At 54.4% G+C, this 18,542-nt stretch overlaps 43 non-coding genes across 43 annotated transcripts; 34 read left to right on the plus strand and 9 right to left on the minus strand.

Moving 5' to 3' along the window:
* Positions 1 to 64: 64 nt before the first annotated feature.
* On the minus strand, positions 65 to 136 carry Trnag-ucc (transfer RNA glycine (anticodon UCC)). The gene has a single exon. It is a non-coding gene; the product is annotated as a tRNA-Gly (tRNA).
* Positions 137 to 477: 341 nt separating this feature from the next.
* Positions 478 to 548, plus strand: Trnag-gcc (transfer RNA glycine (anticodon GCC)). The gene has a single exon. It is a non-coding gene; the product is annotated as a tRNA-Gly (tRNA).
* Positions 549 to 929: 381 nt separating this feature from the next.
* Trnam-cau (transfer RNA methionine (anticodon CAU)) lies at positions 930 to 1,002 on the plus strand. Its single transcript has one exon. It is a non-coding gene; the product is annotated as a tRNA-Met (tRNA).
* A 296-nt stretch (positions 1,003 to 1,298) lies between these two features.
* Trnae-uuc (transfer RNA glutamic acid (anticodon UUC)) lies at positions 1,299 to 1,370 on the plus strand. Its single transcript has one exon. It is a non-coding gene; the product is annotated as a tRNA-Glu (tRNA).
* A 198-nt stretch (positions 1,371 to 1,568) lies between these two features.
* Trnai-aau (transfer RNA isoleucine (anticodon AAU)) lies at positions 1,569 to 1,642 on the plus strand. Its single transcript has one exon. It is a non-coding gene; the product is annotated as a tRNA-Ile (tRNA).
* Positions 1,643 to 2,227: 585 nt separating this feature from the next.
* Trnag-ucc (transfer RNA glycine (anticodon UCC)) lies at positions 2,228 to 2,299 on the minus strand. Its single transcript has one exon. It is a non-coding gene; the product is annotated as a tRNA-Gly (tRNA).
* Positions 2,300 to 2,640: 341 nt separating this feature from the next.
* Trnag-gcc (transfer RNA glycine (anticodon GCC)) lies at positions 2,641 to 2,711 on the plus strand. Its single transcript has one exon. It is a non-coding gene; the product is annotated as a tRNA-Gly (tRNA).
* Positions 2,712 to 3,092: 381 nt separating this feature from the next.
* Trnam-cau (transfer RNA methionine (anticodon CAU)) lies at positions 3,093 to 3,165 on the plus strand. The gene has a single exon. It is a non-coding gene; the product is annotated as a tRNA-Met (tRNA).
* A 296-nt stretch (positions 3,166 to 3,461) lies between these two features.
* On the plus strand, positions 3,462 to 3,533 carry Trnae-uuc (transfer RNA glutamic acid (anticodon UUC)). Its single transcript has one exon. It is a non-coding gene; the product is annotated as a tRNA-Glu (tRNA).
* A 198-nt stretch (positions 3,534 to 3,731) lies between these two features.
* Positions 3,732 to 3,805, plus strand: Trnai-aau (transfer RNA isoleucine (anticodon AAU)). The gene has a single exon. It is a non-coding gene; the product is annotated as a tRNA-Ile (tRNA).
* A 585-nt stretch (positions 3,806 to 4,390) lies between these two features.
* Positions 4,391 to 4,462, minus strand: Trnag-ucc (transfer RNA glycine (anticodon UCC)). The gene has a single exon. It is a non-coding gene; the product is annotated as a tRNA-Gly (tRNA).
* Positions 4,463 to 4,803: 341 nt separating this feature from the next.
* Positions 4,804 to 4,874, plus strand: Trnag-gcc (transfer RNA glycine (anticodon GCC)). Its single transcript has one exon. It is a non-coding gene; the product is annotated as a tRNA-Gly (tRNA).
* Positions 4,875 to 5,255: 381 nt separating this feature from the next.
* Positions 5,256 to 5,328, plus strand: Trnam-cau (transfer RNA methionine (anticodon CAU)). The gene has a single exon. It is a non-coding gene; the product is annotated as a tRNA-Met (tRNA).
* A 296-nt stretch (positions 5,329 to 5,624) lies between these two features.
* Trnae-uuc (transfer RNA glutamic acid (anticodon UUC)) lies at positions 5,625 to 5,696 on the plus strand. The gene has a single exon. It is a non-coding gene; the product is annotated as a tRNA-Glu (tRNA).
* A 198-nt stretch (positions 5,697 to 5,894) lies between these two features.
* Positions 5,895 to 5,968, plus strand: Trnai-aau (transfer RNA isoleucine (anticodon AAU)). The gene has a single exon. It is a non-coding gene; the product is annotated as a tRNA-Ile (tRNA).
* A 585-nt stretch (positions 5,969 to 6,553) lies between these two features.
* Trnag-ucc (transfer RNA glycine (anticodon UCC)) lies at positions 6,554 to 6,625 on the minus strand. Its single transcript has one exon. It is a non-coding gene; the product is annotated as a tRNA-Gly (tRNA).
* A 341-nt stretch (positions 6,626 to 6,966) lies between these two features.
* Positions 6,967 to 7,037, plus strand: Trnag-gcc (transfer RNA glycine (anticodon GCC)). The gene has a single exon. It is a non-coding gene; the product is annotated as a tRNA-Gly (tRNA).
* A 381-nt stretch (positions 7,038 to 7,418) lies between these two features.
* Trnam-cau (transfer RNA methionine (anticodon CAU)) lies at positions 7,419 to 7,491 on the plus strand. The gene has a single exon. It is a non-coding gene; the product is annotated as a tRNA-Met (tRNA).
* A 296-nt stretch (positions 7,492 to 7,787) lies between these two features.
* Positions 7,788 to 7,859, plus strand: Trnae-uuc (transfer RNA glutamic acid (anticodon UUC)). Its single transcript has one exon. It is a non-coding gene; the product is annotated as a tRNA-Glu (tRNA).
* Positions 7,860 to 8,057: 198 nt separating this feature from the next.
* On the plus strand, positions 8,058 to 8,131 carry Trnai-aau (transfer RNA isoleucine (anticodon AAU)). The gene has a single exon. It is a non-coding gene; the product is annotated as a tRNA-Ile (tRNA).
* Positions 8,132 to 8,716: 585 nt separating this feature from the next.
* Trnag-ucc (transfer RNA glycine (anticodon UCC)) lies at positions 8,717 to 8,788 on the minus strand. The gene has a single exon. It is a non-coding gene; the product is annotated as a tRNA-Gly (tRNA).
* Positions 8,789 to 9,129: 341 nt separating this feature from the next.
* Trnag-gcc (transfer RNA glycine (anticodon GCC)) lies at positions 9,130 to 9,200 on the plus strand. Its single transcript has one exon. It is a non-coding gene; the product is annotated as a tRNA-Gly (tRNA).
* A 381-nt stretch (positions 9,201 to 9,581) lies between these two features.
* On the plus strand, positions 9,582 to 9,654 carry Trnam-cau (transfer RNA methionine (anticodon CAU)). Its single transcript has one exon. It is a non-coding gene; the product is annotated as a tRNA-Met (tRNA).
* Positions 9,655 to 9,950: 296 nt separating this feature from the next.
* Trnae-uuc (transfer RNA glutamic acid (anticodon UUC)) lies at positions 9,951 to 10,022 on the plus strand. The gene has a single exon. It is a non-coding gene; the product is annotated as a tRNA-Glu (tRNA).
* A 198-nt stretch (positions 10,023 to 10,220) lies between these two features.
* On the plus strand, positions 10,221 to 10,294 carry Trnai-aau (transfer RNA isoleucine (anticodon AAU)). Its single transcript has one exon. It is a non-coding gene; the product is annotated as a tRNA-Ile (tRNA).
* A 585-nt stretch (positions 10,295 to 10,879) lies between these two features.
* Trnag-ucc (transfer RNA glycine (anticodon UCC)) lies at positions 10,880 to 10,951 on the minus strand. The gene has a single exon. It is a non-coding gene; the product is annotated as a tRNA-Gly (tRNA).
* A 341-nt stretch (positions 10,952 to 11,292) lies between these two features.
* Trnag-gcc (transfer RNA glycine (anticodon GCC)) lies at positions 11,293 to 11,363 on the plus strand. Its single transcript has one exon. It is a non-coding gene; the product is annotated as a tRNA-Gly (tRNA).
* A 381-nt stretch (positions 11,364 to 11,744) lies between these two features.
* Positions 11,745 to 11,817, plus strand: Trnam-cau (transfer RNA methionine (anticodon CAU)). The gene has a single exon. It is a non-coding gene; the product is annotated as a tRNA-Met (tRNA).
* Positions 11,818 to 12,113: 296 nt separating this feature from the next.
* Positions 12,114 to 12,185, plus strand: Trnae-uuc (transfer RNA glutamic acid (anticodon UUC)). Its single transcript has one exon. It is a non-coding gene; the product is annotated as a tRNA-Glu (tRNA).
* A 198-nt stretch (positions 12,186 to 12,383) lies between these two features.
* Positions 12,384 to 12,457, plus strand: Trnai-aau (transfer RNA isoleucine (anticodon AAU)). The gene has a single exon. It is a non-coding gene; the product is annotated as a tRNA-Ile (tRNA).
* A 585-nt stretch (positions 12,458 to 13,042) lies between these two features.
* On the minus strand, positions 13,043 to 13,114 carry Trnag-ucc (transfer RNA glycine (anticodon UCC)). The gene has a single exon. It is a non-coding gene; the product is annotated as a tRNA-Gly (tRNA).
* Positions 13,115 to 13,454: 340 nt separating this feature from the next.
* Positions 13,455 to 13,525, plus strand: Trnag-gcc (transfer RNA glycine (anticodon GCC)). The gene has a single exon. It is a non-coding gene; the product is annotated as a tRNA-Gly (tRNA).
* A 381-nt stretch (positions 13,526 to 13,906) lies between these two features.
* On the plus strand, positions 13,907 to 13,979 carry Trnam-cau (transfer RNA methionine (anticodon CAU)). The gene has a single exon. It is a non-coding gene; the product is annotated as a tRNA-Met (tRNA).
* Positions 13,980 to 14,275: 296 nt separating this feature from the next.
* Positions 14,276 to 14,347, plus strand: Trnae-uuc (transfer RNA glutamic acid (anticodon UUC)). Its single transcript has one exon. It is a non-coding gene; the product is annotated as a tRNA-Glu (tRNA).
* Positions 14,348 to 14,545: 198 nt separating this feature from the next.
* Positions 14,546 to 14,619, plus strand: Trnai-aau (transfer RNA isoleucine (anticodon AAU)). The gene has a single exon. It is a non-coding gene; the product is annotated as a tRNA-Ile (tRNA).
* Positions 14,620 to 15,204: 585 nt separating this feature from the next.
* Positions 15,205 to 15,276, minus strand: Trnag-ucc (transfer RNA glycine (anticodon UCC)). Its single transcript has one exon. It is a non-coding gene; the product is annotated as a tRNA-Gly (tRNA).
* A 340-nt stretch (positions 15,277 to 15,616) lies between these two features.
* On the plus strand, positions 15,617 to 15,687 carry Trnag-gcc (transfer RNA glycine (anticodon GCC)). Its single transcript has one exon. It is a non-coding gene; the product is annotated as a tRNA-Gly (tRNA).
* A 381-nt stretch (positions 15,688 to 16,068) lies between these two features.
* On the plus strand, positions 16,069 to 16,141 carry Trnam-cau (transfer RNA methionine (anticodon CAU)). Its single transcript has one exon. It is a non-coding gene; the product is annotated as a tRNA-Met (tRNA).
* A 296-nt stretch (positions 16,142 to 16,437) lies between these two features.
* Positions 16,438 to 16,509, plus strand: Trnae-uuc (transfer RNA glutamic acid (anticodon UUC)). The gene has a single exon. It is a non-coding gene; the product is annotated as a tRNA-Glu (tRNA).
* A 198-nt stretch (positions 16,510 to 16,707) lies between these two features.
* On the plus strand, positions 16,708 to 16,781 carry Trnai-aau (transfer RNA isoleucine (anticodon AAU)). Its single transcript has one exon. It is a non-coding gene; the product is annotated as a tRNA-Ile (tRNA).
* Positions 16,782 to 17,366: 585 nt separating this feature from the next.
* Trnag-ucc (transfer RNA glycine (anticodon UCC)) lies at positions 17,367 to 17,438 on the minus strand. The gene has a single exon. It is a non-coding gene; the product is annotated as a tRNA-Gly (tRNA).
* Positions 17,439 to 17,779: 341 nt separating this feature from the next.
* Positions 17,780 to 17,850, plus strand: Trnag-gcc (transfer RNA glycine (anticodon GCC)). The gene has a single exon. It is a non-coding gene; the product is annotated as a tRNA-Gly (tRNA).
* Positions 17,851 to 18,231: 381 nt separating this feature from the next.
* Positions 18,232 to 18,304, plus strand: Trnam-cau (transfer RNA methionine (anticodon CAU)). The gene has a single exon. It is a non-coding gene; the product is annotated as a tRNA-Met (tRNA).
* The last annotated feature ends 238 nt before the right edge of the window (positions 18,305 to 18,542 follow it).

Here is an 18,542-nt window from a genome sequence, read left to right on the forward strand (position 1 = left end):
GAAAACAAAACATTAATTTCAAGGCGCGTGGCAAAAGTACCCATACGCGAAATTAAAAGCCTGCTGCGGTGGCCGGGAATCGAACCCGGATCAACTGCTTGGAAGGCAACTATGCTGACCATTACACCACCACCGCACAAGGGAGCGCCCCGGCGCCGCACTGTGTCGGCTTCCCGCCTGTCGGCAGCGGCCGAAGGTGATGGTACCTGGCAGGCGCATTTCGAGGTAGGCTAGGGGAGCACATCCAGACGCATTCGGACAGCATATCCGCGCACATTTCGCATCCTTTGGCAAGAGTCGGCTCTGGCGACGCAAGAGTACGCAGAGGACGGCGTTCTGGCGGCGATTTTAAGCAGTACAGTGCAGGGTTCAGCGTCTGCAGCATCTTCTCGGCAGAATGCTATGGCGCTTGACGACAGTCCCACTTTCCCTTAAGACAACTGCTCGGGAAGCAGCTTGAAGTTGATACCGAGCGGAGCATCGGTGGTTCAGTGGTAGAATGCTCGCCTGCCACGCGGGCGGCCCGGGTTCGATTCCCGGCCGATGCATCATTTTGCTTTTCCCGCGGTAATGCTGCCGTGTGGCTTGCGCGCTTGACATGCACGATCCACAAGAATGTATAGCTGGATTCCCTTGAGAAGAACCGAGAACGCAGCACTGGCGGGTCCCCACTGGGACGCTCGCATCATGTTCTATAGACTAGCGTCGGCCTGGCCTCACAAGTTGCTGTGTCCAGGTGCCTCCGAGGCACTGAACTTTAACGACAAGGAGTGCTGCCTATCGTTGCAAAAGCTGCAGCAACACCGCAATCAACTGGGCCGGCAATGCACGTGTAGCAAACAGAACACGTTATCCAGGAAGTACAGTGTCTTCACGTCTAACATTCGGTATGATACTTACCCAGTTTCCAGGACAAACGGTTCACCGGTGCCTCGGTAGCGCAGTAGGCAGCGCGTAAGTCTCATAATCTTAAGGTCGTGAGTTCGATCCTCACCCGGGGCATTTAATTTTCTGTGACTGATGGTGGTGCTGTTGCTGGGGCCCCAACTTATTTCTTGTTTGTTATCCACAACGCTTCAGCGGGAAAATGTTTACTTCCTGTTATTGCTACTTACAGCTTCCCTTTTCCTCTTCTCCCAGCAGAGCATGAAGCCAAAAGCATTGCTCTGAGACGTTTGAGGTGCGCGCCTTGCCAGTCAGCATGCGCAAAGATGCTCGCAAAGAGAGATGGGCGCGGACGCGGGACTCGGCACGAAATGCGCCAAGGGACCGTCCGAACCGTCGAAGAAACGCACAGATCCGGTGTGGTCTAGTGGCTAGGATACCTGGCTTTCACCCAGGAGGCCCGGGTTCGATTCCCGGTACCGGAACGGAATTTTTTCCACACTACTCGTGACAAGTTTGAGCTGTCCGAGCTGCCGTTTCCCGTCCTGCTCGCAATATAGCTACTGTTTCGTGACAGTCAGCAGAATATAGACGAGGGAAGCAGACACACGACGGCCATAGAAATGGTGTATGGCTTCATGCCACACGGTTCCAGTGTAGGCCTGAGCAACTGCATCTGTCGAGGCCCGTTAGCTCAGTTGGTTAGAGCGTCGTGCTAATAACGCGAAGGTCGTGGGTTCGATCCCCCCACGGGCCACTACGCTTTTACTACTACGAAAAGGCAGCGCCTATTTCAGCTGGCGAGTGTGATGACCACCCTGCGTGGAAGTTGACAGAGGTTCCGAACCCGACCTGTCGGGAAGCGCTACAGCATTCACTCGCCAATGGCCATAGTGTGCTCGATACACTGGTTCTCAACCGATAAAGAGAAAATGAGAAGAAATGTCCGATTGCCGATGCGTAACAACTTTGGCCCTTGTCAGTACTTGGGCGGGTAAGTGCATCGGAACACAGGGTACTGTTGGCAGTTTTACTTCCTATTTTTCTTTCTCCTTTGTTTTCGGAGCCACAGCCCGATTCGGTCAGGGAGACGCCACCGTGAAATGAAGGGGCGTGCTGTGTGTCCATCGCCTCGCCTCTCCTTACCTCTCTCAGTCGTTTCTCGTGCTTGTTGTTTTGATATAGGCCGATTTGAGAGCGTCAGCTCTCGCGTCAGCCGAGCAAAGTCGAGACAAGTCGAGACACACTACAGGCTGGTCTGCAGCGAGTAACAGGGAGGAAAACAAAACATTAATTTCAAGGCGCGTGGCAAAAGTACCCATACGCGAAATTAAAAGCCTGCTGCGGTGGCCGGGAATCGAACCCGGATCAACTGCTTGGAAGGCAACTATGCTGACCATTACACCACCACCGCACAAGGGAGCGCCCCGGCGCCGCACTGTGTCGGCTTCCCGCCTGTCGGCAGCGGCCGAAGGTGATGGTACCTGGCAGGCGCATTTCGAGGTAGGCTAGGGGAGCACATCCAGACGCATTCGGACAGCATATCCGCGCACATTTCGCATCCTTTGGCAAGAGTCGGCTCTGGCGACGCAAGAGTACGCAGAGGACGGCGTTCTGGCGGCGATTTTAAGCAGTACAGTGCAGGGTTCAGCGTCTGCAGCATCTTCTCGGCAGAATGCTATGGCGCTTGACGACAGTCCCACTTTCCCTTAAGACAACTGCTCGGGAAGCAGCTTGAAGTTGATACCGACCGGAGCATCGGTGGTTCAGTGGTAGAATGCTCGCCTGCCACGCGGGCGGCCCGGGTTCGATTCCCGGCCGATGCATCATTTTGCTTTTCCCGCGGTAATGCTGCCGTGTGGCTTGCGCGCTTGACATGCACGATCCACAAGAATGTATAGCTGGATTCCCTTGAGAAGAACCGAGAACGCAGCACTGGCGGGTCCCCACTGGGACGCTCGCATCATGTTCTATAGACTAGCGTCGGCCTGGCCTCACAAGTTGCTGTGTCCAGGTGCCTCCGAGGCACTGAACTTTAACGACAAGGAGTGCTGCCTATCGTTGCAAAAGCTGCAGCAACACCGCAATCAACTGGGCCGGCAATGCACGTGTAGCAAACAGAACACGTTATCCAGGAAGTACAGTGTCTTCACGTCTAACATTCGGTATGATACTTACCCAGTTTCCAGGACAAACGGTTCACCGGTGCCTCGGTAGCGCAGTAGGCAGCGCGTAAGTCTCATAATCTTAAGGTCGTGAGTTCGATCCTCACCCGGGGCATTTAATTTTCTGTGACTGATGGTGGTGCTGTTGCTGGGGCCCCAACTTATTTCTTGTTTGTTATCCACAACGCTTCAGCGGGAAAATGTTTACTTCCTGTTATTGCTACTTACAGCTTCCCTTTTCCTCTTCTCCCAGCAGAGCATGAAGCCAAAAGCATTGCTCTGAGACGTTTGAGGTGCGCGCCTTGCCAGTCAGCATGCGCAAAGATGCTCGCAAAGAGAGATGGGCGCGGACGCGGGACTCGGCACGAAATGCGCCAAGGGACCGTCCGAACCGTCGAAGAAACGCACAGATCCGGTGTGGTCTAGTGGCTAGGATACCTGGCTTTCACCCAGGAGGCCCGGGTTCGATTCCCGGTACCGGAACGGAATTTTTTCCACACTACTCGTGACAAGTTTGAGCTGTCCGAGCTGCCGTTTCCCGTCCTGCTCGCAATATAGCTACTGTTTCGTGACAGTCAGCAGAATATAGACGAGGGAAGCAGACACACGACGGCCATAGAAATGGTGTATGGCTTCATGCCACACGGTTCCAGTGTAGGCCTGAGCAACTGCATCTGTCGAGGCCCGTTAGCTCAGTTGGTTAGAGCGTCGTGCTAATAACGCGAAGGTCGTGGGTTCGATCCCCCCACGGGCCACTACGCTTTTACTACTACGAAAAGGCAGCGCCTATTTCAGCTGGCGAGTGTGATGACCACCCTGCGTGGAAGTTGACAGAGGTTCCGAACCCGACCTGTCGGGAAGCGCTACAGCATTCACTCGCCAATGGCCATAGTGTGCTCGATACACTGGTTCTCAACCGATAAAGAGAAAATGAGAAGAAATGTCCGATTGCCGATGCGTAACAACTTTGGCCCTTGTCAGTACTTGGGCGGGTAAGTGCATCGGAACACAGGGTACTGTTGGCAGTTTTACTTCCTATTTTTCTTTCTCCTTTGTTTTCGGAGCCACAGCCCGATTCGGTCAGGGAGACGCCACCGTGAAATGAAGGGGCGTGCTGTGTGTCCATCGCCTCGCCTCTCCTTACCTCTCTCAGTCGTTTCTCGTGCTTGTTGTTTTGATATAGGCCGATTTGAGAGCGTCAGCTCTCGCGTCAGCCGAGCAAAGTCGAGACAAGTCGAGACACACTACAGGCTGGTCTGCAGCGAGTAACAGGGAGGAAAACAAAACATTAATTTCAAGGCGCGTGGCAAAAGTACCCATACGCGAAATTAAAAGCCTGCTGCGGTGGCCGGGAATCGAACCCGGATCAACTGCTTGGAAGGCAACTATGCTGACCATTACACCACCACCGCACAAGGGAGCGCCCCGGCGCCGCACTGTGTCGGCTTCCCGCCTGTCGGCAGCGGCCGAAGGTGATGGTACCTGGCAGGCGCATTTCGAGGTAGGCTAGGGGAGCACATCCAGACGCATTCGGACAGCATATCCGCGCACATTTCGCATCCTTTGGCAAGAGTCGGCTCTGGCGACGCAAGAGTACGCAGAGGACGGCGTTCTGGCGGCGATTTTAAGCAGTACAGTGCAGGGTTCAGCGTCTGCAGCATCTTCTCGGCAGAATGCTATGGCGCTTGACGACAGTCCCACTTTCCCTTAAGACAACTGCTCGGGAAGCAGCTTGAAGTTGATACCGACCGGAGCATCGGTGGTTCAGTGGTAGAATGCTCGCCTGCCACGCGGGCGGCCCGGGTTCGATTCCCGGCCGATGCATCATTTTGCTTTTCCCGCGGTAATGCTGCCGTGTGGCTTGCGCGCTTGACATGCACGATCCACAAGAATGTATAGCTGGATTCCCTTGAGAAGAACCGAGAACGCAGCACTGGCGGGTCCCCACTGGGACGCTCGCATCATGTTCTATAGACTAGCGTCGGCCTGGCCTCACAAGTTGCTGTGTCCAGGTGCCTCCGAGGCACTGAACTTTAACGACAAGGAGTGCTGCCTATCGTTGCAAAAGCTGCAGCAACACCGCAATCAACTGGGCCGGCAATGCACGTGTAGCAAACAGAACACGTTATCCAGGAAGTACAGTGTCTTCACGTCTAACATTCGGTATGATACTTACCCAGTTTCCAGGACAAACGGTTCACCGGTGCCTCGGTAGCGCAGTAGGCAGCGCGTAAGTCTCATAATCTTAAGGTCGTGAGTTCGATCCTCACCCGGGGCATTTAATTTTCTGTGACTGATGGTGGTGCTGTTGCTGGGGCCCCAACTTATTTCTTGTTTGTTATCCACAACGCTTCAGCGGGAAAATGTTTACTTCCTGTTATTGCTACTTACAGCTTCCCTTTTCCTCTTCTCCCAGCAGAGCATGAAGCCAAAAGCATTGCTCTGAGACGTTTGAGGTGCGCGCCTTGCCAGTCAGCATGCGCAAAGATGCTCGCAAAGAGAGATGGGCGCGGACGCGGGACTCGGCACGAAATGCGCCAAGGGACCGTCCGAACCGTCGAAGAAACGCACAGATCCGGTGTGGTCTAGTGGCTAGGATACCTGGCTTTCACCCAGGAGGCCCGGGTTCGATTCCCGGTACCGGAACGGAATTTTTTCCACACTACTCGTGACAAGTTTGAGCTGTCCGAGCTGCCGTTTCCCGTCCTGCTCGCAATATAGCTACTGTTTCGTGACAGTCAGCAGAATATAGACGAGGGAAGCAGACACACGACGGCCATAGAAATGGTGTATGGCTTCATGCCACACGGTTCCAGTGTAGGCCTGAGCAACTGCATCTGTCGAGGCCCGTTAGCTCAGTTGGTTAGAGCGTCGTGCTAATAACGCGAAGGTCGTGGGTTCGATCCCCCCACGGGCCACTACGCTTTTACTACTACGAAAAGGCAGCGCCTATTTCAGCTGGCGAGTGTGATGACCACCCTGCGTGGAAGTTGACAGAGGTTCCGAACCCGACCTGTCGGGAAGCGCTACAGCATTCACTCGCCAATGGCCATAGTGTGCTCGATACACTGGTTCTCAACCGATAAAGAGAAAATGAGAAGAAATGTCCGATTGCCGATGCGTAACAACTTTGGCCCTTGTCAGTACTTGGGCGGGTAAGTGCATCGGAACACAGGGTACTGTTGGCAGTTTTACTTCCTATTTTTCTTTCTCCTTTGTTTTCGGAGCCACAGCCCGATTCGGTCAGGGAGACGCCACCGTGAAATGAAGGGGCGTGCTGTGTGTCCATCGCCTCGCCTCTCCTTACCTCTCTCAGTCGTTTCTCGTGCTTGTTGTTTTGATATAGGCCGATTTGAGAGCGTCAGCTCTCGCGTCAGCCGAGCAAAGTCGAGACAAGTCGAGACACACTACAGGCTGGTCTGCAGCGAGTAACAGGGAGGAAAACAAAACATTAATTTCAAGGCGCGTGGCAAAAGTACCCATACGCGAAATTAAAAGCCTGCTGCGGTGGCCGGGAATCGAACCCGGATCAACTGCTTGGAAGGCAACTATGCTGACCATTACACCACCACCGCACAAGGGAGCGCCCCGGCGCCGCACTGTGTCGGCTTCCCGCCTGTCGGCAGCGGCCGAAGGTGATGGTACCTGGCAGGCGCATTTCGAGGTAGGCTAGGGGAGCACATCCAGACGCATTCGGACAGCATATCCGCGCACATTTCGCATCCTTTGGCAAGAGTCGGCTCTGGCGACGCAAGAGTACGCAGAGGACGGCGTTCTGGCGGCGATTTTAAGCAGTACAGTGCAGGGTTCAGCGTCTGCAGCATCTTCTCGGCAGAATGCTATGGCGCTTGACGACAGTCCCACTTTCCCTTAAGACAACTGCTCGGGAAGCAGCTTGAAGTTGATACCGACCGGAGCATCGGTGGTTCAGTGGTAGAATGCTCGCCTGCCACGCGGGCGGCCCGGGTTCGATTCCCGGCCGATGCATCATTTTGCTTTTCCCGCGGTAATGCTGCCGTGTGGCTTGCGCGCTTGACATGCACGATCCACAAGAATGTATAGCTGGATTCCCTTGAGAAGAACCGAGAACGCAGCACTGGCGGGTCCCCACTGGGACGCTCGCATCATGTTCTATAGACTAGCGTCGGCCTGGCCTCACAAGTTGCTGTGTCCAGGTGCCTCCGAGGCACTGAACTTTAACGACAAGGAGTGCTGCCTATCGTTGCAAAAGCTGCAGCAACACCGCAATCAACTGGGCCGGCAATGCACGTGTAGCAAACAGAACACGTTATCCAGGAAGTACAGTGTCTTCACGTCTAACATTCGGTATGATACTTACCCAGTTTCCAGGACAAACGGTTCACCGGTGCCTCGGTAGCGCAGTAGGCAGCGCGTAAGTCTCATAATCTTAAGGTCGTGAGTTCGATCCTCACCCGGGGCATTTAATTTTCTGTGACTGATGGTGGTGCTGTTGCTGGGGCCCCAACTTATTTCTTGTTTGTTATCCACAACGCTTCAGCGGGAAAATGTTTACTTCCTGTTATTGCTACTTACAGCTTCCCTTTTCCTCTTCTCCCAGCAGAGCATGAAGCCAAAAGCATTGCTCTGAGACGTTTGAGGTGCGCGCCTTGCCAGTCAGCATGCGCAAAGATGCTCGCAAAGAGAGATGGGCGCGGACGCGGGACTCGGCACGAAATGCGCCAAGGGACCGTCCGAACCGTCGAAGAAACGCACAGATCCGGTGTGGTCTAGTGGCTAGGATACCTGGCTTTCACCCAGGAGGCCCGGGTTCGATTCCCGGTACCGGAACGGAATTTTTTCCACACTACTCGTGACAAGTTTGAGCTGTCCGAGCTGCCGTTTCCCGTCCTGCTCGCAATATAGCTACTGTTTCGTGACAGTCAGCAGAATATAGACGAGGGAAGCAGACACACGACGGCCATAGAAATGGTGTATGGCTTCATGCCACACGGTTCCAGTGTAGGCCTGAGCAACTGCATCTGTCGAGGCCCGTTAGCTCAGTTGGTTAGAGCGTCGTGCTAATAACGCGAAGGTCGTGGGTTCGATCCCCCCACGGGCCACTACGCTTTTACTACTACGAAAAGGCAGCGCCTATTTCAGCTGGCGAGTGTGATGACCACCCTGCGTGGAAGTTGACAGAGGTTCCGAACCCGACCTGTCGGGAAGCGCTACAGCATTCACTCGCCAATGGCCATAGTGTGCTCGATACACTGGTTCTCAACCGATAAAGAGAAAATGAGAAGAAATGTCCGATTGCCGATGCGTAACAACTTTGGCCCTTGTCAGTACTTGGGCGGGTAAGTGCATCGGAACACAGGGTACTGTTGGCAGTTTTACTTCCTATTTTTCTTTCTCCTTTGTTTTCGGAGCCACAGCCCGATTCGGTCAGGGAGACGCCACCGTGAAATGAAGGGGCGTGCTGTGTGTCCATCGCCTCGCCTCTCCTTACCTCTCTCAGTCGTTTCTCGTGCTTGTTGTTTTGATATAGGCCGATTTGAGAGCGTCAGCTCTCGCGTCAGCCGAGCAAAGTCGAGACAAGTCGAGACACACTACAGGCTGGTCTGCAGCGAGTAACAGGGAGGAAAACAAAACATTAATTTCAAGGCGCGTGGCAAAAGTACCCATACGCGAAATTAAAAGCCTGCTGCGGTGGCCGGGAATCGAACCCGGATCAACTGCTTGGAAGGCAACTATGCTGACCATTACACCACCACCGCACAAGGGAGCGCCCCGGCGCCGCACTGTGTCGGCTTCCCGCCTGTCGGCAGCGGCCGAAGGTGATGGTACCTGGCAGGCGCATTTCGAGGTAGGCTAGGGGAGCACATCCAGACGCATTCGGACAGCATATCCGCGCACATTTCGCATCCTTTGGCAAGAGTCGGCTCTGGCGACGCAAGAGTACGCAGAGGACGGCGTTCTGGCGGCGATTTTAAGCAGTACAGTGCAGGGTTCAGCGTCTGCAGCATCTTCTCGGCAGAATGCTATGGCGCTTGACGACAGTCCCACTTTCCCTTAAGACAACTGCTCGGGAAGCAGCTTGAAGTTGATACCGACCGGAGCATCGGTGGTTCAGTGGTAGAATGCTCGCCTGCCACGCGGGCGGCCCGGGTTCGATTCCCGGCCGATGCATCATTTTGCTTTTCCCGCGGTAATGCTGCCGTGTGGCTTGCGCGCTTGACATGCACGATCCACAAGAATGTATAGCTGGATTCCCTTGAGAAGAACCGAGAACGCAGCACTGGCGGGTCCCCACTGGGACGCTCGCATCATGTTCTATAGACTAGCGTCGGCCTGGCCTCACAAGTTGCTGTGTCCAGGTGCCTCCGAGGCACTGAACTTTAACGACAAGGAGTGCTGCCTATCGTTGCAAAAGCTGCAGCAACACCGCAATCAACTGGGCCGGCAATGCACGTGTAGCAAACAGAACACGTTATCCAGGAAGTACAGTGTCTTCACGTCTAACATTCGGTATGATACTTACCCAGTTTCCAGGACAAACGGTTCACCGGTGCCTCGGTAGCGCAGTAGGCAGCGCGTAAGTCTCATAATCTTAAGGTCGTGAGTTCGATCCTCACCCGGGGCATTTAATTTTCTGTGACTGATGGTGGTGCTGTTGCTGGGGCCCCAACTTATTTCTTGTTTGTTATCCACAACGCTTCAGCGGGAAAATGTTTACTTCCTGTTATTGCTACTTACAGCTTCCCTTTTCCTCTTCTCCCAGCAGAGCATGAAGCCAAAAGCATTGCTCTGAGACGTTTGAGGTGCGCGCCTTGCCAGTCAGCATGCGCAAAGATGCTCGCAAAGAGAGATGGGCGCGGACGCGGGACTCGGCACGAAATGCGCCAAGGGACCGTCCGAACCGTCGAAGAAACGCACAGATCCGGTGTGGTCTAGTGGCTAGGATACCTGGCTTTCACCCAGGAGGCCCGGGTTCGATTCCCGGTACCGGAACGGAATTTTTTCCACACTACTCGTGACAAGTTTGAGCTGTCCGAGCTGCCGTTTCCCGTCCTGCTCGCAATATAGCTACTGTTTCGTGACAGTCAGCAGAATATAGACGAGGGAAGCAGACACACGACGGCCATAGAAATGGTGTATGGCTTCATGCCACACGGTTCCAGTGTAGGCCTGAGCAACTGCATCTGTCGAGGCCCGTTAGCTCAGTTGGTTAGAGCGTCGTGCTAATAACGCGAAGGTCGTGGGTTCGATCCCCCCACGGGCCACTACGCTTTTACTACTACGAAAAGGCAGCGCCTATTTCAGCTGGCGAGTGTGATGACCACCCTGCGTGGAAGTTGACAGAGGTTCCGAACCCGACCTGTCGGGAAGCGCTACAGCATTCACTCGCCAATGGCCATAGTGTGCTCGATACACTGGTTCTCAACCGATAAAGAGAAAATGAGAAGAAATGTCCGATTGCCGATGCGTAACAACTTTGGCCCTTGTCAGTACTTGGGCGGGTAAGTGCATCGGAACACAGGGTACTGTTGGCAGTTTTACTTCCTATTTTTCTTTCTCCTTTGTTTTCGGAGCCACAGCCCGATTCGGTCAGGGAGACGCCACCGTGAAATGAAGGGGCGTGCTGTGTGTCCATCGCCTCGCCTCTCCTTACCTCTCTCAGTCGTTTCTCGTGCTTGTTGTTTTGATATAGGCCGATTTGAGAGCGTCAGCTCTCGCGTCAGCCGAGCAAAGTCGAGACAAGTCGAGACACACTACAGGCTGGTCTGCAGCGAGTAACAGGGAGGAAAACAAAACATTAATTTCAAGGCGCGTGGCAAAAGTACCCATACGCGAAATTAAAAGCCTGCTGCGGTGGCCGGGAATCGAACCCGGATCAACTGCTTGGAAGGCAACTATGCTGACCATTACACCACCACCGCACAAGGGAGCGCCCCGGCGCCGCACTGTGTCGGCTTCCCGCCTGTCGGCAGCGGCCGAAGGTGATGGTACCTGGCAGGCGCATTTCGAGGTAGGCTAGGGGAGCACATCCAGACGCATTCGGACAGCATATCCGCGCACATTTCGCATCCTTTGGCAAGAGTCGGCTCTGGCGACGCAAGAGTACGCAGAGGACGGCGTTCTGGCGGCGATTTTAAGCAGTACAGTGCAGGGTTCAGCGTCTGCAGCATCTTCTCGGCAGAATGCTATGGCGCTTGACGACAGTCCCACTTTCCCTTAAGACAACTGCTCGGGAAGCAGCTTGAAGTTGATACCGACCGGAGCATCGGTGGTTCAGTGGTAGAATGCTCGCCTGCCACGCGGGCGGCCCGGGTTCGATTCCCGGCCGATGCATCATTTTGCTTTTCCCGCGGTAATGCTGCCGTGTGGCTTGCGCGCTTGACATGCACGATCCACAAGAATGTATAGCTGGATTCCCTTGAGAAGAACCGCGAACGCAGCACTGGCGGGTCCCCACTGGGACGCTCGCATCATGTTCTATAGACTAGCGTCGGCCTGGCCTCACAAGTTGCTGTGTCCAGGTGCCTCCGAGGCACTGAACTTTAACGACAAGGAGTGCTGCCTATCGTTGCAAAAGCTGCAGCAACACCGCAATCAACTGGGCCGGCAATGCACGTGTAGCAAACAGAACACGTTATCCAGGAAGTACAGTGTCTTCACGTCTAACATTCGGTATGATACTTACCCAGTTTCCAGGACAAACGGTTCACCGGTGCCTCGGTAGCGCAGTAGGCAGCGCGTAAGTCTCATAATCTTAAGGTCGTGAGTTCGATCCTCACCCGGGGCATTTAATTTTCTGTGACTGATGGTGGTGCTGTTGCTGGGGCCCCAACTTATTTCTTGTTTGTTATCCACAACGCTTCAGCGGGAAAATGTTTACTTCCTGTTATTGCTACTTACAGCTTCCCTTTTCCTCTTCTCCCAGCAGAGCATGAAGCCAAAAGCATTGCTCTGAGACGTTTGAGGTGCGCGCCTTGCCAGTCAGCATGCGCAAAGATGCTCGCAAAGAGAGATGGGCGCGGACGCGGGACTCGGCACGAAATGCGCCAAGGGACCGTCCGAACCGTCGAAGAAACGCACAGATCCGGTGTGGTCTAGTGGCTAGGATACCTGGCTTTCACCCAGGAGGCCCGGGTTCGATTCCCGGTACCGGAACGGAATTTTTTCCACACTACTCGTGACAAGTTTGAGCTGTCCGAGCTGCCGTTTCCCGTCCTGCTCGCAATATAGCTACTGTTTCGTGACAGTCAGCAGAATATAGACGAGGGAAGCAGACACACGACGGCCATAGAAATGGTGTATGGCTTCATGCCACACGGTTCCAGTGTAGGCCTGAGCAACTGCATCTGTCGAGGCCCGTTAGCTCAGTTGGTTAGAGCGTCGTGCTAATAACGCGAAGGTCGTGGGTTCGATCCCCCCACGGGCCACTACGCTTTTACTACTACGAAAAGGCAGCGCCTATTTCAGCTGGCGAGTGTGATGACCACCCTGCGTGGAAGTTGACAGAGGTTCCGAACCCGACCTGTCGGGAAGCGCTACAGCATTCACTCGCCAATGGCCATAGTGTGCTCGATACACTGGTTCTCAACCGATAAAGAGAAAATGAGAAGAAATGTCCGATTGCCGATGCGTAACAACTTTGGCCCTTGTCAGTACTTGGGCGGGTAAGTGCATCGGAACACAGGGTACTGTTGGCAGTTTTACTTCCTATTTTTCTTTCTCCTTTGTTTTCGGAGCCACAGCCCGATTCGGTCAGGGAGACGCCACCGTGAAATGAAGGGGCGTGCTGTGTGTCCATCGCCTCGCCTCTCCTTACCTCTCTCAGTCGTTTCTCGTGCTTGTTGTTTTGATATAGGCCGATTTGAGAGCGTCAGCTCTCGCGTCAGCCGAGCAAAGTCGAGACAAGTCGAGACACACTACAGGCTGGTCTGCAGCGAGTAACAGGGAGGAAAACAAAACATTAATTTCAAGGCGCGTGGCAAAAGTACCCATACGCGAAATTAAAAGCCTGCTGCGGTGGCCGGGAATCGAACCCGGATCAACTGCTTGGAAGGCAACTATGCTGACCATTACACCACCACCGCACAAGGGAGCGCCCCGGCCCGCACTGTGTCGGCTTCCCGCCTGTCGGCAGCGGCCGAAGGTGATGGTACCTGGCAGGCGCATTTCGAGGTAGGCTAGGGGAGCACATCCAGACGCATTCGGACAGCATATCCGCGCACATTTCGCATCCTTTGGCAAGAGTCGGCTCTGGCGACGCAAGAGTACGCAGAGGACGGCGTTCTGGCGGCGATTTTAAGCAGTACAGTGCAGGGTTCAGCGTCTGCAGCATCTTCTCGGCAGAATGCTATGGCGCTTGACGACAGTCCCACTTTCCCTTAAGACAACTGCTCGGGAAGCAGCTTGAAGTTGATACCGACCGGAGCATCGGTGGTTCAGTGGTAGAATGCTCGCCTGCCACGCGGGCGGCCCGGGTTCGATTCCCGGCCGATGCATCATTTTGCTTTTCCCGCGGTAATGCTGCCGTGTGGCTTGCGCGCTTGACATGCACGATCCACAAGAATGTATAGCTGGATTCCCTTGAGAAGAACCGAGAACGCAGCACTGGCGGGTCCCCACTGGGACGCTCGCATCATGTTCTATAGACTAGCGTCGGCCTGGCCTCACAAGTTGCTGTGTCCAGGTGCCTCCGAGGCACTGAACTTTAACGACAAGGAGTGCTGCCTATCGTTGCAAAAGCTGCAGCAACACCGCAATCAACTGGGCCGGCAATGCACGTGTAGCAAACAGAACACGTTATCCAGGAAGTACAGTGTCTTCACGTCTAACATTCGGTATGATACTTACCCAGTTTCCAGGACAAACGGTTCACCGGTGCCTCGGTAGCGCAGTAGGCAGCGCGTAAGTCTCATAATCTTAAGGTCGTGAGTTCGATCCTCACCCGGGGCATTTAATTTTCTGTGACTGATGGTGGTGCTGTTGCTGGGGCCCCAACTTATTTCTTGTTTGTTATCCACAACGCTTCAGCGGGAAAATGTTTACTTCCTGTTATTGCTACTTACAGCTTCCCTTTTCCTCTTCTCCCAGCAGAGCATGAAGCCAAAAGCATTGCTCTGAGACGTTTGAGGTGCGCGCCTTGCCAGTCAGCATGCGCAAAGATGCTCGCAAAGAGAGATGGGCGCGGACGCGGGACTCGGCACGAAATGCGCCAAGGGACCGTCCGAACCGTCGAAGAAACGCACAGATCCGGTGTGGTCTAGTGGCTAGGATACCTGGCTTTCACCCAGGAGGCCCGGGTTCGATTCCCGGTACCGGAACGGAATTTTTTCCACACTACTCGTGACAAGTTTGAGCTGTCCGAGCTGCCGTTTCCCGTCCTGCTCGCAATATAGCTACTGTTTCGTGACAGTCAGCAGAATATAGACGAGGGAAGCAGACACACGACGGCCATAGAAATGGTGTATGGCTTCATGCCACACGGTTCCAGTGTAGGCCTGAGCAACTGCATCTGTCGAGGCCCGTTAGCTCAGTTGGTTAGAGCGTCGTGCTAATAACGCGAAGGTCGTGGGTTCGATCCCCCCACGGGCCACTACGCTTTTACTACTACGAAAAGGCAGCGCCTATTTCAGCTGGCGAGTGTGATGACCACCCTGCGTGGAAGTTGACAGAGGTTCCGAACCCGACCTGTCGGGAAGCGCTACAGCATTCACTCGCCAATGGCCATAGTGTGCTCGATACACTGGTTCTCAACCGATAAAGAGAAAATGAGAAGAAATGTCCGATTGCCGATGCGTAACAACTTTGGCCCTTGTCAGTACTTGGGCGGGTAAGTGCATCGGAACACAGGGTACTGTTGGCAGTTTTACTTCCTATTTTTCTTTCTCCTTTGTTTTCGGAGCCACAGCCCGATTCGGTCAGGGAGACGCCACCGTGAAATGAAGGGGCGTGCTGTGTGTCCATCGCCTCGCCTCTCCTTACCTCTCTCAGTCGTTTCTCGTGCTTGTTGTTTTGATATAGGCCGATTTGAGAGCGTCAGCTCTCGCGTCAGCCGAGCAAAGTCGAGACAAGTCGAGACACACTACAGGCTGGTCTGCAGCGAGTAACAGGGAGGAAAACAAAACATTAATTTCAAGGCGCGTGGCAAAAGTACCCATACGCGAAATTAAAAGCCTGCTGCGGTGGCCGGGAATCGAACCCGGATCAACTGCTTGGAAGGCAACTATGCTGACCATTACACCACCACCGCACAAGGGAGCGCCCCGGCCCGCACTGTGTCGGCTTCCCGCCTGTCGGCAGCGGCCGAAGGTGATGGTACCTGGCAGGCGCATTTCGAGGTAGGCTAGGGGAGCACATCCAGACGCATTCGGACAGCATATCCGCGCACATTTCGCATCCTTTGGCAAGAGTCGGCTCTGGCGACGCAAGAGTACGCAGAGGACGGCGTTCTGGCGGCGATTTTAAGCAGTACAGTGCAGGGTTCAGCGTCTGCAGCATCTTCTCGGCAGAATGCTATGGCGCTTGACGACAGTCCCACTTTCCCTTAAGACAACTGCTCGGGAAGCAGCTTGAAGTTGATACCGACCGGAGCATCGGTGGTTCAGTGGTAGAATGCTCGCCTGCCACGCGGGCGGCCCGGGTTCGATTCCCGGCCGATGCATCATTTTGCTTTTCCCGCGGTAATGCTGCCGTGTGGCTTGCGCGCTTGACATGCACGATCCACAAGAATGTATAGCTGGATTCCCTTGAGAAGAACCGAGAACGCAGCACTGGCGGGTCCCCACTGGGACGCTCGCATCATGTTCTATAGACTAGCGTCGGCCTGGCCTCACAAGTTGCTGTGTCCAGGTGCCTCCGAGGCACTGAACTTTAACGACAAGGAGTGCTGCCTATCGTTGCAAAAGCTGCAGCAACACCGCAATCAACTGGGCCGGCAATGCACGTGTAGCAAACAGAACACGTTATCCAGGAAGTACAGTGTCTTCACGTCTAACATTCGGTATGATACTTACCCAGTTTCCAGGACAAACGGTTCACCGGTGCCTCGGTAGCGCAGTAGGCAGCGCGTAAGTCTCATAATCTTAAGGTCGTGAGTTCGATCCTCACCCGGGGCATTTAATTTTCTGTGACTGATGGTGGTGCTGTTGCTGGGGCCCCAACTTATTTCTTGTTTGTTATCCACAACGCTTCAGCGGGAAAATGTTTACTTCCTGTTATTGCTACTTACAGCTTCCCTTTTCCTCTTCTCCCAGCAGAGCATGAAGCCAAAAGCATTGCTCTGAGACGTTTGAGGTGCGCGCCTTGCCAGTCAGCATGCGCAAAGATGCTCGCAAAGAGAGATGGGCGCGGACGCGGGACTCGGCACGAAATGCGCCAAGGGACCGTCCGAACCGTCGAAGAAACGCACAGATCCGGTGTGGTCTAGTGGCTAGGATACCTGGCTTTCACCCAGGAGGCCCGGGTTCGATTCCCGGTACCGGAACGGAATTTTTTCCACACTACTCGTGACAAGTTTGAGCTGTCCGAGCTGCCGTTTCCCGTCCTGCTCGCAATATAGCTACTGTTTCGTGACAGTCAGCAGAATATAGACGAGGGAAGCAGACACACGACGGCCATAGAAATGGTGTATGGCTTCATGCCACACGGTTCCAGTGTAGGCCTGAGCAACTGCATCTGTCGAGGCCCGTTAGCTCAGTTGGTTAGAGCGTCGTGCTAATAACGCGAAGGTCGTGGGTTCGATCCCCCCACGGGCCACTACGCTTTTACTACTACGAAAAGGCAGCGCCTATTTCAGCTGGCGAGTGTGATGACCACCCTGCGTGGAAGTTGACAGAGGTTCCGAACCCGACCTGTCGGGAAGCGCTACAGCATTCACTCGCCAATGGCCATAGTGTGCTCGATACACTGGTTCTCAACCGATAAAGAGAAAATGAGAAGAAATGTCCGATTGCCGATGCGTAACAACTTTGGCCCTTGTCAGTACTTGGGCGGGTAAGTGCATCGGAACACAGGGTACTGTTGGCAGTTTTACTTCCTATTTTTCTTTCTCCTTTGTTTTCGGAGCCACAGCCCGATTCGGTCAGGGAGACGCCACCGTGAAATGAAGGGGCGTGCTGTGTGTCCATCGCCTCGCCTCTCCTTACCTCTCTCAGTCGTTTCTCGTGCTTGTTGTTTTGATATAGGCCGATTTGAGAGCGTCAGCTCTCGCGTCAGCCGAGCAAAGTCGAGACAAGTCGAGACACACTACAGGCTGGTCTGCAGCGAGTAACAGGGAGGAAAACAAAACATTAATTTCAAGGCGCGTGGCAAAAGTACCCATACGCGAAATTAAAAGCCTGCTGCGGTGGCCGGGAATCGAACCCGGATCAACTGCTTGGAAGGCAACTATGCTGACCATTACACCACCACCGCACAAGGGAGCGCCCCGGCGCCGCACTGTGTCGGCTTCCCGCCTGTCGGCAGCGGCCGAAGGTGATGGTACCTGGCAGGCGCATTTCGAGGTAGGCTAGGGGAGCACATCCAGACGCATTCGGACAGCATATCCGCGCACATTTCGCATCCTTTGGCAAGAGTCGGCTCTGGCGACGCAAGAGTACGCAGAGGACGGCGTTCTGGCGGCGATTTTAAGCAGTACAGTGCAGGGTTCAGCGTCTGCAGCATCTTCTCGGCAGAATGCTATGGCGCTTGACGACAGTCCCACTTTCCCTTAAGACAACTGCTCGGGAAGCAGCTTGAAGTTGATACCGACCGGAGCATCGGTGGTTCAGTGGTAGAATGCTCGCCTGCCACGCGGGCGGCCCGGGTTCGATTCCCGGCCGATGCATCATTTTGCTTTTCCCGCGGTAATGCTGCCGTGTGGCTTGCGCGCTTGACATGCACGATCCACAAGAATGTATAGCTGGATTCCCTTGAGAAGAACCGAGAACGCAGCACTGGCGGGTCCCCACTGGGACGCTCGCATCATGTTCTATAGACTAGCGTCGGCCTGGCCTCACAAGTTGCTGTGTCCAGGTGCCTCCGAGGCACTGAACTTTAACGACAAGGAGTGCTGCCTATCGTTGCAAAAGCTGCAGCAACACCGCAATCAACTGGGCCGGCAATGCACGTGTAGCAAACAGAACACGTTATCCAGGAAGTACAGTGTCTTCACGTCTAACATTCGGTATGATACTTACCCAGTTTCCAGGACAAACGGTTCACCGGTGCCTCGGTAGCGCAGTAGGCAGCGCGTAAGTCTCATAATCTTAAGGTCGTGAGTTCGATCCTCACCCGGGGCATTTAATTTTCTGTGACTGATGGTGGTGCTGTTGCTGGGGCCCCAACTTATTTCTTGTTTGTTATCCACAACGCTTCAGCGGGAAAATGTTTACTTCCTGTTATTGCTACTTACAGCTTCCCTTTTCCTCTTCTCCCAGCAGAGCATGAAGCCAAAAGCATTGCTCTGAGACGTTTGAGGTGCGCGCCTTGCCAGTCAGCATGCGCAAAGATGCTCGCAAAGAGAGATGGGCGCGGACG

Source organism: Schistocerca gregaria, unplaced genomic scaffold, assembly GCF_023897955.1.
Source record: "Schistocerca gregaria isolate iqSchGreg1 unplaced genomic scaffold, iqSchGreg1.2 ptg000690l, whole genome shotgun sequence".
Classification (NCBI taxonomy): Eukaryota; Metazoa; Arthropoda; class Insecta; order Orthoptera; family Acrididae; genus Schistocerca; species Schistocerca gregaria.